Here is a 15,531-nt window from a genome sequence, read left to right on the forward strand (position 1 = left end):
AGCTGCAAGGGAACTTAGAACATAGACTGTCAGAGCTGAGAATGTATGTAGTGTTAGGCCTGTTAGTAGAATGCGAATAGAATTATAGCTCCATGATGGCAGAGACTTTCTCACTTTTTTGTCTATCTCCACAGCATCTAATAAAGTGCCGGACACATAATAAGTTCTCCAAAAAAATGCTTGTTGATTGATTGAAGGACTCTTAGAACGTAGATGTCAGAGGGATAAGGGAAGGTAGAGAACATTTAATCCAGGGGTGGGGAACCTGAAGCTTCCAGAGCACATGTGGCCCTCTAGGTCCTCATGTGCAACCCTTTGACTGAATTTGGATGTGTCCTTGAGGCCGCAGGTTCCCCATCCCTGTGCTTTAATCCAACTCCATCATTTTACAAATGGGAACGATGAAGCCCAGAGAAAGAAATAGGCCTGTTAAATTATATAGTCATGACTAGAATTCAGGTCTCTGGACTGCTGGTCCACAATTCCACTCCCCCTACCAAACAACAGGTTTCTGTTTGTTACCAGTGACTGACCCAGAGGTAGCTTGGCCATCAGAAGGCTTCTCTCCATGTTGTAGACTCCAGGTTACCTCTGTCCTGTCTCCCAGGGCACTGCTCCCCTGTCAAGGCTTCCTCTGGAGCTCCCTGGCTCACTGCTCTTAGGAGGTCTCCTCTCTCCTGGGTTGGTCTGAGCTCTTCATATGGACTGTTGTGGTTTGGGGTGGGGGTGGGTGGGTGGTTCCATGCTATGTTGTTAGGCAAAATGTTGAGACAGGAGGCAGAGGTTGATCATGGGGCCTGGGCTACTTGTGACACTCTCATCATGTCAGTTCAGGTCAGTTCTCAGTTCATTTTCCAAGTATCAGTCTAATGCAGGGGTGGGGAACCTGAGGCCTCAAGGCCACATGTGGCTCTCTAGGTCCTCAAGTGTGGCCCTTTGACTGAATCTAAATTTCACAGAACAAATCCCCTTAATAAAAGGATTTGTTCTGTAAAAGTTGAACTCAGTCAAAAGGCTGCACCCAAGGACTTAGAAGGCCATGTGTGGCCTTGAGGCCACAGGTTCCCCACCCCTGGATGAGTTATGAAATCTACCCAATGCCCAAGCCCCAAACTGCTATCTTTTGCTCTATGTCTTGAATGGATTATATCATGGGACATTAGAGATCTATGGTACTTCCCACCCATCCCCCACTCCCCCTCCACTGTCACCCCAGCCCTCCCTATCTCAGCTGAGCCAAGCTGAGCAGTTTTATATATCTCACATAGAGCGTGATACATCATCACATTCTCTGATTCTGTGGTAGCTGTGGGCTTGGAGGGGAGACAATGAGAGGCAGTGTAGTCCAGTGGATAGGGCCCTGTACTTGGAATAAGGAAGACTCAGGTTCAAATCCTTTTCCAGGTACTATCTCCGTGACCCTAGGCACATCTCTGTGACTCAGTTTCCTCATTTGTAAAATGATAGGGTTGGAGTAGTTGGTCTCAAAGTTCCCTCCAAGCTCTAAATCTAAGATCTTAATATCTGGAGGAGAGTAAGGACTCATGAGAAGAGAGAGAGTTTTGGGTAGCTGGTGGATGTGGGTGGTGATGGGGATCTACCAACACTCCCCTCCCTGCTGTGATTGATCTGGACTTTCCCAGGCTTTGTGTTAGTGTTTGGAAACTGAAACCACAAGGCCAGCACTTTAATTTCCTGAGGTCCATTCTCCACCCTTGTCCCCGCACTCCCTAATGCTTCTTCCCTTTCTTCTGCCTGAATAGCCCTGGGAGCCCTTTGATTCTCTTCTTCTTCCTTCCCCTTCCCCCTCCTTCTTCAGAGCCAAGCTGTAGGAGCTGCCAGGGTCCTTTAACCACCAGGCTCAGTCTTCCCAGCCATTGGTTCAATTATTAACCGGTGGTAGGGGAATTCGTTCTGCTGACAGACAGGCGTGGGCCCTGCCATGTTGTTTAGAAAGGAAGGAGGCCCAAAAGATGCTTTGGGTCTGGTCAGCTCAGGAGGGGCAGGGCAGGGCTGCATCTCTTGGCTCAGCTGGGCTCCTCCCTATGCCTTGACAGCTGTGTGAGAAGAGGAGGATAGGAAAGAGGTAGACAAAACATCTGGAAGATGATGGCTGCCTCTGCTGTACTGTATGGGCCTTCTGCCTTCAGCCAGTGAGGAAGCAAGCATTTATTAAGTGCCCACTCTTGTCAGGTGGCACAGTGGATAGAGTGCCAGGCCTGAAGTCAGAAAGACTCAGATCTGGTCTCAGAGACACTTACCAGCTGTGTGACTCTGAGCAAGTCACTTAACCCCAGCTAGGTGGCACAGTGAACAGAGTGCCTGGCCTAGAGTCAGGAAGACTCATCTTCTTGAGTTCAAATCTGGCCTCAGACACTTACTAGCTGTGTGACCCTGAGCAAGTGACTTAACCCTGTTTGCCTCAGTTTCCTCATCTGTAAAATGGTCTGGAGAAGGAAATGGCAAACCACTCCAGTATCTGTGCCAAGAAAACCTCAAATGGAGTAAAGAAGAGTTGGACATGACTGAAAAATGATGAATCAATAACAAAAATGTGCTAGGCACTGCTCCAAGGGCTTTGGATACAAAGTAAGGCAAAAAGACAGTCCTTGCTCTCAAGGAGCTCACAGATGGCTGTTGAGACCTGTAGGTCTGGAGATTCCAGGGTGAAGATTTTATAATTCGAAGGCTCAAGAACTGAAAGCTCTGTGAGAGCAGGGATCAGGTTTTTGCTATTCTTTATATTTCCATTTACTTAATGACTTCATTTGACCTTCTAGATTATATAACTTCCCCATTTTGCAGATAAGGAAACTGAGGTTCAGAGAAGGGACCTATTTGGGGTCATGTAGCTGGCAAATTGTAAGGCTAATATATGGCTCAAGTCTTCTAATGCTGGTCCAGCTCTTTCCATCAGGCTGCACTGTCTGGGCGTAACCGGCTCTGGGTGTTTCTGGAAGTTCACCCCCTTTGGGTTTATGATAGTGTTCCTTTTTGGTAGGAATTGGCCACCCTTCAACCATCAGAAGCATTTGTTGTCCTGAAGATGCAGAGCAGGGCTCCCATGTGAATGGATCTTATTTCCAAACTAAATCTATGAACCTAGGATGTGGGCTCTAATATCTGTTCTGCTACCTGTGTCACCTTGGCCAGGTCTCTATCCTCTTGGAGCATCAATTTCTTCCTCTATAAAATGAAAAGGATGAAGAATTGAATGATCTTTTAGGTCCTTTCCAGTCAGCTCTGGATCCTGTGAATTGTCAGAATATCTGAACGTACAAGCTTGGAGTTCCTAGACCAGGGGTGGGGAACGTGGGTCTAGGTCCAAGTTTTATATAACAAATCCTTTTATTTAGGGAATTTGTTCTGTGAAGTCTAGAACCTAGACCCTCAGCTCCCAGAAGCTAATGACAAACTCCTTGGGGTAGCTTCTCAGGAGGCCTGAAGGGTCTCCTGGTGGCAGAGGCATCATCTAATAGAAAGTAAGCTCCTTGGGGGCAGATACTGTTTCATTTTTATCTTTGTATTCCCAGAACTTAGCACAGTGACCAGGCACATTTAGTAGGTGCTTAATAAACGCCTGTTGATTGGTTGGTTGAATATCTTTCATTTTAGCTTTTTTTCTGGGATGGAAATGAGCTCCATAAGATAAATACAGGCATTACACACACACACACACACACACACACACACACACACACACACACACGCACAGACACTGCATCAGGAAAACGTCCTGGATTTGGAGTCAGACATTGAAGTTTAAAACCCAGGATCTTTTTTGCTAACTTTGAGTGACCTTGGGCAAGTCCTTTCAAACTATGAGTCCAATTTTCCTTATCTATAAAATTTGGGGATTAGCTTAGAATAGGGGTTCTTAACTTGAGGTCTACAAACATAGTTAACAATTTAACATCTGCATTTCTGTGTAACTGGTTTCCTTTGTAACCCAGTGTATTTTATTTTATGCATTTACAAACATTATTCTGAGTAGGCTTTACTAGGCTTTACTAGGCTGCCCAAGGGGATCCATGTCCCAAAAAAAATTAAAGTCCCCTAGCCTGGATGATCACTAAGGTGTCCTCCCAATTATCAATCTATGATCCTGTGATCTAGATTCAAATACCTGCTTTTCTTCCTGTGTGATCTTGGTCAGGTTTCTTCCTGACCTGCGTGATCTTGACCTGTCTCTAGGTCTTCATTTCCTCCCCTGCAAAATGAAGGATTTGGAGTATGTTGTTGTTTAGTAATTTTTTTAGTTGTATCTGATTTGGGGTTTTCTTGGTAAAGTTACTGGAGTGGTTTGCCATTTCCTTCTCCAGCTCGTTTCACAGATAAGGAAACTGAGGCAAATAGGGTTCAGTGACTCGCCCAGGATCACACAGCTAGTAAGTGTCTGAGGCTAGATTTGAACTCAGGAAGATGAGTCTTCCTGATTCCAGGCCCAGCGCTCTGTTCACTGCGTCACCTAGCTGTCCAATATGTATATGTATATGGTCTCCATACGAGTATATGATTTCCAAATTTCATTCTAACTCTGAAATCTTAAGATCCTATGATCTTAGGGTGGAGCAATGTAGACTGGATAATGGCACAGTTAATTCTAACAGTTGTTTGACAGAATTAGTATGCAAAAAGGACTTGGCTGACTAGAATGATGGACCAAATCTATTAAGATGAAATTTAATAGGGATAAACGCAAAGTCCTATATTTGGGTTCAAAAAATCAATGTCACAAGGACGAGATGGGGAGAAAACGTCAAGAAAACAGTTTTAAAAATTATTTTAAAAAATTTGAATTAGCAAGCACCAAAAAAATGAGCATTTCTGTATACAAAATAGAACAGAAAAAGAATATTGTATGTGAAACTGCCCATCCCTATCAAGTACCACCTCCCTTTCCTTTTTAAGTAGATGACAAATCCTGCCTATAATGTTCAGAGCTATCTTGTCTAACACAACAGGTTAGGTGAAAGTGAGCTGGTTTTTTTAGTGGACTGCAGATGTAAACTACAAGTCAACAGTGGGATATCGATAAAATGAAGCGTGTCCAGAAGAGGACAGAAAGGAAGGTGAGGGGGAGAGAGACTTTACCACGGGAGGATCAACTGAAGGGAATGGTGACGCTGTTCTGGAGAAGCCAATTTAGTCAAGATGAACATCATGATTATCTTCGAGTATCTGAAGGGCTATCACTTGGAAAAGGGAGTAGCAATCTTACCCTGTGTGGCTACCTAAGGCAGAACTGGGAGCAATGGAGGGCAGTTTCAGGGAGGAAAACTTCAGCTCAAGACAATGAGAAACTCCCCAGTGTTACCACTGCTTACCAATGGAATAACTGCTTTGGGAGATAGTGAGAACTGCCATTGATTGCACGTGGGGGATGTGATAAAGGAACCTATGCTTCAGATGGGTGTTAGACTTCATGATTTCAAAGGTTCATTTCAACTCTGAGATTCTATGACGGTGGTTCTGGATTAGGTCTTGTGTGTCCCACCAAAGTGTAAAATATTGTACAGGTACCCAGGCAATCTTACAGTGACAAACAGGCTTCAGAGAGAAGGTGACACTTGTATAGCGCCTTGAAGGAACTTTGGCACAGGGCAGGGGGTGATGGTGGGTGGATGACATCCTGTTCTAGGTAACCCTCTTCTGGGGAGGTTGTGGTAGGGCAGCAGTATTGTTCTCTTTGCTTTGGCTGCTTCCAGGGCCATGATACAGAAATTACGGTGGGGAAGGGAATGTATGGGGCTTTGAAGTTAAGCTGCAGAGCTGGGAGAGGAGAGAATATGATTGGGAGACAGAGAGTTTGGGAAGGAGAACAGGCTGGAAAGGGGGTTGGAGAGAGATTGTGCTGGGCCTTGACTGTCAATATCAGAAGCTTATATTCTTTTTGGTAGGCTGTAGGGAGTCACTGAGAGCTAAAGAATAACATCATCTGGACTTGGAGTCAAGAAGACTCCAAACGAGTTCTGATCTTGCCCCAGATGCTTGTTAGCTGTGTGACCCTGAACAAATGAATGAAGCTCTCTCAGGCTCAGTTTCCTTATCTGTGAAAAGGGGATGAGAATAACACCTACCTCACAGGGTTGTGGTGAAGAAAAAATGAGATAATAAATACACAGTGCTTTATCACACCTTAAAGCACTATAAAACGTTAGATATTGATTGTTATTGCTATTACTATTTATTCCTGAAAAGTACAATGGGACACTTATACCACCCTCCTTCTTGGGTAGCACACTCATTTGTCTTCCTCCCTTCCTCCCTCATTTCCTTCCTTCCTTTCTTTCTTCCTTCCTTCCTTTTCCCTCATTCCTTCCTTTCTTTCTCTTCCTTCCTTCCTTCTTTCTTTCTCTCTTTCTCTTCTTTCTTTTTTCCTTCCTTCCTCCCTTCCTTCTTTCTTTCTCTATTTCTGTCCCTCTTTCCTTCTTTCTTTCCCTCTTTCTTTCTCTCTTTCTCTCTCTCTTTCTTTCTTTCTTCCTTCCTTCCTTCCTTCCTTTCTCTTTTTCCTTCCCCTCTTTCTTTCTTTTCTTTCCTTACTTTCTTTTCTTTCTATTTCTTTCTTTCTTCCTCTCTCTCTTTCTTTCTTTCCTTCCTGCCGCACTTAAGCTCTAGAATCTCTCTCTGTGGTTAACTTCCCTTTCATAATATTAACATGGGCAGAGCACCCGCTTCCCTGTTGCAGGCAGTGATTATATAGCAAATTAAGCACAAGCTGTTCAGTCCAAGTCCAGCCGTTGGAAAGATGGTCCTCTGAGTAATGGCTTGTGTAGTGGATGCTTTCATCTGGAATTTGCATGTGTAATAAATGCAGAAATAAAACTTAGATCTATATAAAAACAGACCCAAATGGAAAGGGTGGGGGAGCAGGGAGGGAAGAAATCAGGAATTTTGTGGCCCGCATCTTACAGTGTGACTTCAATTTCCATTTGGATAATATATACATTATCCACATTTTGATACTGAGTTCAAAGAATCATAGAACATGGAATGTCATCAGTGCTGGAAGAAACCTTAGAACACAGAGCATAGGGTGTTACAGCCGGAGAGACCTTAGAACATGGAATGACAGAATTTAAAGATAATCTAGTATGCTGTTGCTGTTATTCAGTTGTGTCCAACTCTTCATGACCTCCCCACTCCTTTTTTTTTTTAGCAAAGGTACTGGAGAGGTTTGCTAGTTCCTTTTCCAGCTCATTTTACAGATGAGGAAACTGAGGCAAACATGGTTAAGGGGCTTGTCCAGGATCACACAGCTAGTAAGTGTCTGAGGCTGGATTAGAACTCAGAGATCCCTTATTTAATAGCTGAGGAAGCTGAGGCCTAGACAGACCAAACAACTTGCTCAAGGCCACATTGTTCAAAATTGTCAGGACCAGGATGAAGCTGGGTCTTATGATTCCAAGCCAGTAATTAAATCCATTATGGAATGTCTACTGTATAGAACATGGGATTAAAGATACTCTCCATAGACCCCTAAAGGGAACTATCGACTCTAGGGATCAGGAAATGGTTTCCATTTGTGCAAGACACAAAATGTGATTGTGACTTGACATAGTCCGAGTGGAGGGGGTTTATAGAAGGGCAATGCTGGCTCCCAGTTCTTACTCCCAAGGACCTTACTTACTTACCCTTCCTGTAAGGCTTTCCTGTAACCAGTGGCCCAGAACCAGAGCTCTGGCATCGCATGGAGCTGGTGAAATATTGGGGGGTTTCTCATGAATTACTCCTTTCGGTTTATGCCACAATTGAAGGTTCTCCCCAGGAACATCCGAATATAGCTTTTGTTTAAGTTTCAACAGAAAAGATAAAATGTCCCTCAGCTCCCATGCAAGCATTTAAGCTAATAATGTGTTGAATAAAGGACAGGCTTTATTTTATTCAACACAAAACACAGCAAACTCACATCCTAGCCCATTAACAGTCAAAAGACAAGTCTCCCTTCCCTCTCCTTTAAGCTTCACCTTCATCAGGGACTTTTATAGTCTTTCAGACTTAGAAAACTACCCTGTGCTTGAAGCCACTAAAAGAATGAACTGAGGATTGCTAGAGAATCCACCCATCTTCTTCTGAACCTCACAGTCCGCCTTGCCCACAGTACTATTGAAATGGAAGGTCCAGGTTTGCTCCTCCACATTGTTTGCTCTCCCTCTGCTTTAGACCCTTGTTGGTTTTGAAGCTCTTATGCTTGCTGTTGGTGTACAAGCCTCTCTTCCAAGGAGCCAGGTTTCAGTCTCTAAAATACCTCTCCTAGCTGTGTCTCTAGTTTAGCTCTGGTTTGCTCTGCACGTCCAACCATCTTTCTGTATCAGTAAGGCAGTAATAACAATGTAGATGATCATTATCAAAATGCCTCTGTGGTTCTGTATTGCAAAGTATATGAGACTCTCCACATGGAAGGTAGAAGAAGTAAACCATTTATTCAGACACCAGAGAACCATATTCTACAAGGCATTTATCCAATCCATCAGAGCAGGAAAGCATTCCACACAAAATATCACAACCTGGAGCTTCTCCATCCCAAAACCTCTCCCACCCCCTGCTGGGGTCTTCCCCAAAACAAAGTCACAGTACAGCTAAGTCAGCCTGTTCAGCTCCAACTATCATGAGGGCAGCCATTAGCAGCCATAACTACTGGGCGCTCTCTCTCTCTCTCTCTCTGTCTCTCTGTCTCTCTCTCACTCTCTCTCTCTGTCTCTCTCTCCCGCTCTCTGCCTCTCTGTCTCTCTCTCTCTGTGTCTCTGTCTCTGTCTCTCTCTCAGCATTCCTGTGACATAACTTCCTTTTCCTGTCAGAAAGCTCCTTCCACCATGTCACTTAGGCTTCCTGTGACATAAGCAAGTCATGTGACCTGTTAATGGGTGGGAGAGATCTTCAAATCTAAATTGCTACTACACTTTCAAAGGCCGACTTCAAGGGTGTGCATTGGGTGGATGCCTAGCCAGGATTCGATCAAACATCCCAAGGGTGGATAAAGGTGGGTAACAATGTTTAGGGTCTGGGTACTCCTTCAATCAATCAATCTTTATTCAGAGTCTATTGTGTTCTAGGCACTGTGCTAAGCACTGGGGCTACAGAAAGAGACAAAAGACAGTCCCTGCCCTCAAGGAGTTTGCAATCTAATGGAGAAGACCACATGCAAACAAATATATGCAAAACAAGCTATATACAGGATAAGCAGGAAATATTTGACTGAAGGAAGGCCCACTCTGTCCAGGAGATACTTCACTGCCAGAGCAAGGTCTCAGCTACGGTACCCATTCCTGTGTTTGGCATACGAAGCCCTTTACAACCTGGCTCTGGACTACCTTTCCAGACTTATTGTGTGTTACTTCCCTTCGTGTATTCTACAGTCCAGCCAACCTGACTTTCTTGCTGGTCCTCACTCGTGATTCTCTGCTTCCCATTTTTGTACCTTTGCACCGGCTGTGGCCTAGAGTGTACTAAAAATCATACATTTATATTCTCGTTTTCTTTCATAAGACCAAGATCAAGAACCGGAAGGGACCTTAGAAGATGTCAAGTCCAACCGACCCATTCTGCAGATGTGGAAACTAAAGGGCAGAGAGGTCCAGTGACTGACTGTATCTGTAGTCCCACAGCTTAGTGAATGTCTGAGGTGGTATTCTAGCCCAAATCTCCCTCACTCCAGTCCAGCATCCTATCCATTCTGCCAAACTGCCTCACCCCAGAGGCCACTGAGTCCATTTTATAGATGAGTCAACTGAGGCCAGGGAGGTCCTAGGATCATAGATTTAGATTTTAAAAGACCTCAGAGCCCGTCTGGTCCACTACCCCTCATTTTACAAATGAGGGACGGCACATTAGAGACCATTCGGTCTGACCCGCTCATTTTCTAGAGGACAGAATGAGCAACGGAGAGTGTCTTGCCTATGGTTACACAATCACTAGGTGTCCGAGGCAGGATATGAAGCCAGGTCATCCTGACTCCAAGGCCAGCGTCCCATCAACTACACTCTGCTGTCTCATTCCCTCTCCACGTCTGCTTCTTACTGTTCTTAGTCTTCTTCCGAGCTCAGCTCAAGCCCTGATTGCTGCACGAAGCCTTTTCGTACCTACGTGGTACTCTCTAGTACTCCTGCAAAGAAATGATCTTGGGTTTAATTTGCATATATTTGGTTAATATAATATAATACTATATGATACAATACGATACGATGTGATGTGATGTGATGGAATGCGATATCATGTGACAGATGATATAATTATATTATTGTAATAATATATTATTATGGTATAATAATAAATTATTATGATATAAGTTGATATGATATGATATGATGTGATATGATGTAATGTAATATATAATATAATATAATGCAGTACAATATAGTATAGTATGGTACAGCATAGTACAATATAATACAATATATCATATCCTATTATATATAATTTAATATATTATATTAAATAATATTTACATTACATTTTTGGCCTAAAATTGTCAGTGTAATTTTAAGCTCTAGTACATGCTGTTTTCCCATCAGAATGTAAGCTTCTTGAGGGCAGAGACTGTTTCATCTTTGTCTTTGTGTCTCCACAGCCTGGCACAGAGTAAGCTTCGTGCCTATTCCCAATGAGTACTCAGTGAAGGACTGACAGTGGAGTCTCTACCTTCTACAGAGAGACATCTTGAATGCCAGAACAAAGCTTCGTTCTTTGCTCTCGTCAACCTTGACCAGGCTCCTTCTGAGCACACCCTCTGCACTCACAACAACCCCATGAGGAAGATCAGGTCTTTATCAGGTCATATCTCCATTTTAAAGAGGATAAAAGGGGCAGCCAGGTGGTGCCATGGATAGAGCACTAGCCCTGATGTTAGGAAGACCTGAGTTCAAATCTGGTCTCAGATGCTTACTAACTGTGTGACCCTGGGTAAGTCATTTAACTGGGATTCCCCTTTGCCCCCTCTCCCAAGTAAATATAAAGGATAAAACAGGTTCCCTGAGATTAAGTGGCTTGCCTCAGGTGGCAGCTAGGAAGCTTCAGAGTCGGGTTGAAATCCACTTTCCCTGCCTCTAAATCTAGAGATCTCTCTGCTTCTGTGAAGTTGGAGCCGCAGGCTTCCAGAGTCCAGGACACCTACCTACAGAGTGACCTTGTACAAGTTGTTCTCCTTTTCTGAGCCTCAATGGAGACACTCATCTTCACCTGCTTACCTTGCAGAGCTGCAGTGAGCATCAAATTAGAAAGTGATATAAGTCAAGCAAGGGCTGGGGTTACAAATTCAAGCAAAAGAAAGTTAGCTCCTGCCCTCAAGGAGATTCTATTCAAATGGAGGAAGACTACCCAGAAGAGGAGGCTGAGAAGCAAAGAGGACAGAAGGGGAGGAGGGAGAAGGTACTTGATGGGGGTGTGGTGGAGAGAGAAGTCCACTGAGTCAGGATTGAAGCCTGGAGAGGAATGAAGGCATGAAAGGGCCTACACAAATAGGAAGACGATGATTATTTTCTAGCTCAGAGAGTCCATGTGGTATGGTAGGAAAAGTACCTGATTGGACCCAAGAGACCTGGAGCAGTGGAAAGTAGGCAGGTAGGTGCCACAGTGGATAGAGCGCTGGGCTGCTGTGTGACTGTGGTCAAGTCACTTAACTGTGTTTGCCTCAGTTTTCTTGTCTGTGAAATGGGCTGGAGAAGGAAATGGCAAACCACTGCAGTACCTCTGCCAAGAAAACCCCAAATGGGGTCAGGAAGAGTCAGACATGACTGAAAAATGACTGGACAACAATGGTGGAGTCAGAAGACCTGAATTTAAGTTCCATCTATGAAGTTCACTACATGTCTGAACTTGGGCAAATCATTCACCTCCCTGTGCCTCAGATTCCTCATCTGTGAAAATGAGGGGCGGTGGACTAGATTGACTCTATGGTTTTTAAAAATCTAAATTTGCCATCCTATGACTTCCCTGGGCTCAGTTTACTCATCTGTAAAATGGGCCAGATGAGCTCTGGAGTGAGGCAGGGTGGATAGGCGAGTCTGGGGAGATCTGGGTTTGAATACTACTGCCTTAGACACTCACTAGCTGTGTGTCATCACTTGGCCTCTCTGTCCTTCAGTTACTCCATCTGCAGAATGAGTCCGTCAGACTCGATGTCTTCTAAGGTCCCTTCCAGGTCCCTTCTACAACCTTATGAAAAGAAAACCAAACAACTTCCCGCACAGAGCAATCAAGGTCATGCTCCAGGCTGTCTCTGAGGATGGACTTCCCAGCTGAATCAACCTTGCGGTCTCCTGCAGTGAGAGGGTGGAGGAAAGGAGGAGGAGAAAGGGAAGAGGGTACAGCAAGAGGTGCACAGTGGAATGAGCCCCGGCTTGGGAGCTAAGGGATGTCAGGATTGAGAGCTGGAAGGATCCAAAGAGGGGAAGGGACCTGTACCAGAGAACAGGGACAGGGACTGGCCCTGGGATGTCATTGATCTATGGAACTCATGGATGAGAAAACTCTCCTTATCAATATGGGGGCAGATACCTTCTCTGAAGGGCAGCTGGGTGGTGCAGTGGGTAGAGTGCCAGGCTTGAAGTTGAACTCTTCCTGAGTTCAAATCCAGCCTCAGACACTCAATAGCTGTGTGATCCTGGGCAAGACACTTCACCCTGTTTGCCTCAGCTTCCTCATCGGCAAACCACTCTAGTATCTTTGCCAGGAAGACTCCAAATAGGCTCACAAGGAGTCAGACACGACTGAAAAATGACTGAACTGAATCTTCTCTGAAATTTGAAGTCACAGAGAGTAGGGGCACAGAGAGGTTGGGACTTGCCCAGGGTCACACAACAGGTATATGTCAGAGTATGCAGAGCTTGTGTTCTGATTCCAGGTGTTCTGATTCCAGATCAGAGCTTTCCACCATGCCACACAGAGGTCAAATACTGGCTCTTCTATTTCTCCTACCTGTGTGACCTAGGGGAAAGCAGTGAACATCTCTGGATTTCAGGTCCTCCTCTGTAAAATAAGAGTGTTGTATGAGATCATCTCTCCGATCTCTTAAAGCTCTAAATGTTTTAATCCTATCGACCTTAAGGGAGGCAGCAGGAGTCAGAAGAAGGAGAGAAATAGATGAGATGAGGAAAGAAAGAAGAGGAAGAAGAAGGCGGGAAATAGAAGAGAAGAGGAAAGAAAGAAGGAGGAAGAAGAAGGATGGAGGAGGGAGATGGAGGAGGAAGGGATTAGGTGAGAGGAGGAAAGGAGGGAGGAAGATGAGATAAGAAGGTAGAAAGCAAAAAGAGGAAGGCAAGAGAGGGAGGAGAGAAAAGGAAAGAAGGGAGGAGGAAGAAAGGAAGAAGATGAGTGGAGGAAGAGGGAGGATAAATAGGAAGGTTAAGTCTATAAGGAGGACAAGAGAGGAGGGAAGAGTAGGTAGAGGAAGCAGAGCTGCCCACAGAGGGCTTTGGGGTGGGTCAGTGGTCTCTGAGAAGGGACAGAAATGAGGGAACATCACAGGGAAGGTAGCTGAGGCTACAGTCTCCCAGCTAAGAGGCCCATGCTCAGAGGCAGTGGGGCTGCTGCCATTAGCCAGGCCTGGCCCGTATAAGGCTGTGTGCATATGCATGCCCGCACAGGAAGAAAAGATTGCATCTTCCCCTAGACCAGGGAGATTCTATAAACATAATCAAAATGTAATAGAAACTTTTTGGAAATGCTGTTAGAAGGAGAAAGCATCAATCTTCATGGAACTCCACTCAACAGGCTTTCTCCAGCTAATCAATCATGGTCAGGGCCCGGGCCTTCCCATCTGTCTGCACAGGGGACCGGGAGGAGATTGCTAACTCCCAGGTTGGAGTTAGCATCTCCACACCAGGCAATTCATCATACTGGGGGAGGGGGAGGGGCATGAGAAAAAAAATCATATCACACTAATAAACTAGCTGGGTTTTTTTTCCCCCCATTCTCAACTAATTTTTAGCAAATGAACCCAATCCAGAGAGAGAAGGGAAAAAAGCCCGGAGGACATTGTGTTTAGAGACACGCCTGGCCGATCCTGGACAATTGTAGGATCTGCATAGAGGTCCATGAGGAAACTAAAGCCAGCTCACTGGTCTGTGAGTCAGGCCAGGGACAAATGCCTCTGAACATCTTGCTCTGCTCTATCGATTTCCCAGTTGGAGGGCTTCCCTTGGACTAGAGAGTCAGAGCCCAGGAGCAGTTACAAATCTCAGAACCTCAGAGCGGGAATGGACCTCTGGGGCTACCTAGTCCAACCTGCCCATAAGCAATCCTCCTCCCCAACCCCCACCCCAAAGTGGTCATTCAGCCTTTGCCTGAAGAACTCAGCGTGGGAAGATGGGTGTCCTGGGCCGTCCGTGTTACTTTTGTGCAGTTCTAAATATTAAATAAATTTTCCTAAGCTTACATTTAGTGGATCTGCTTCTCTTCAATTTCCATTTCTCCTAGTTCTACCCTCTGGGACCATGCCAAACAAGTCTAATCCCTTTTCACATGACAGGCCTTTAAATATTTGAAGACAGCTACTATCATTTCTCTCCTAAGTCTTCCCTTCTCCAGGTTAAACATACTTCCACTGATCCTCTGGCAGGGTCTCTAGTCCCCTCACCAGAATAGTTACTCTCCTCTGGATACTTTACAGTTTGTCAATGTTCTTTCTAAAATGTGCCATCCAGACTTGAACCCAGTACCCCAGTAGTGGCCTGATGAGGGCAGAAACTGATGGAGCTACTATGTCCTTTATTATGGATACCATGTGCACCTGGGGCAGGTAGGTGGCACAGTGGATGGGCCTGGAGTCAGGAACATTTATCTTCTTGAGTCCAACTCTGGCCTCACACACTTACTATCTGTGTGACCCTGGGCAAGTCAATTAATTCTGTTTTCCTCAGTTTCCTCATCTGTAAAATGAGCTGGAGAAGGAAATGGCAAACCACTTCAGTCTCTTTGCCAAGAAAATCCTAAATGGAGTCACAAAAAGTTGGACACAATTGAAAACGACTGGACAACAAGTGTGCACTCTCCTCTGGATGCTTTACAGCTTGTCACTGTTCTTCCTTAAATGAGCCATCTAGACCTGAACTCAGTACCCCAGAAGTGGCCTGATGAGGGCAGAGACTGAGGGAGCTACCACTTCCTTTATTATGGACACTACGTGTATCTTCACAGAGCCTTGGATCGCATTAGCTTGCTTCACTGACATTTTACACTTGACTCAAATTGAATTTGTAGCCTGCCAAAACCTACCCAGGTCTCTTTTTCAGACAAGTACTATCGAGTCACAATTCTTCTACTTTGCACCTGTGTAACTAATTTTTGAACCTAAGTGAAGGAATTTATATTTATGTTTGTTAAATGCCACTTTATTGGATTAGCCTATTATCTTATCTGTTGAGATGACTTTTGGATCCCGTGACCCACAGGTTAGCTAGCTTAACCCTGCCATCTTTGGGCCATCCTCAGAAATGATAAACATACCATTTATGCTTCATTCAAATCATTGGCAAAAATGATAAACAGCAGAGGGAGGAGATCCTTGAGGCACTTCATTATAGATCTGCCTCCAAA

This window comes from Trichosurus vulpecula, chromosome 3 (assembly GCF_011100635.1).
Source record: "Trichosurus vulpecula isolate mTriVul1 chromosome 3, mTriVul1.pri, whole genome shotgun sequence".
NCBI classification, from domain to species: Eukaryota; Metazoa; Chordata; class Mammalia; order Diprotodontia; family Phalangeridae; genus Trichosurus; species Trichosurus vulpecula.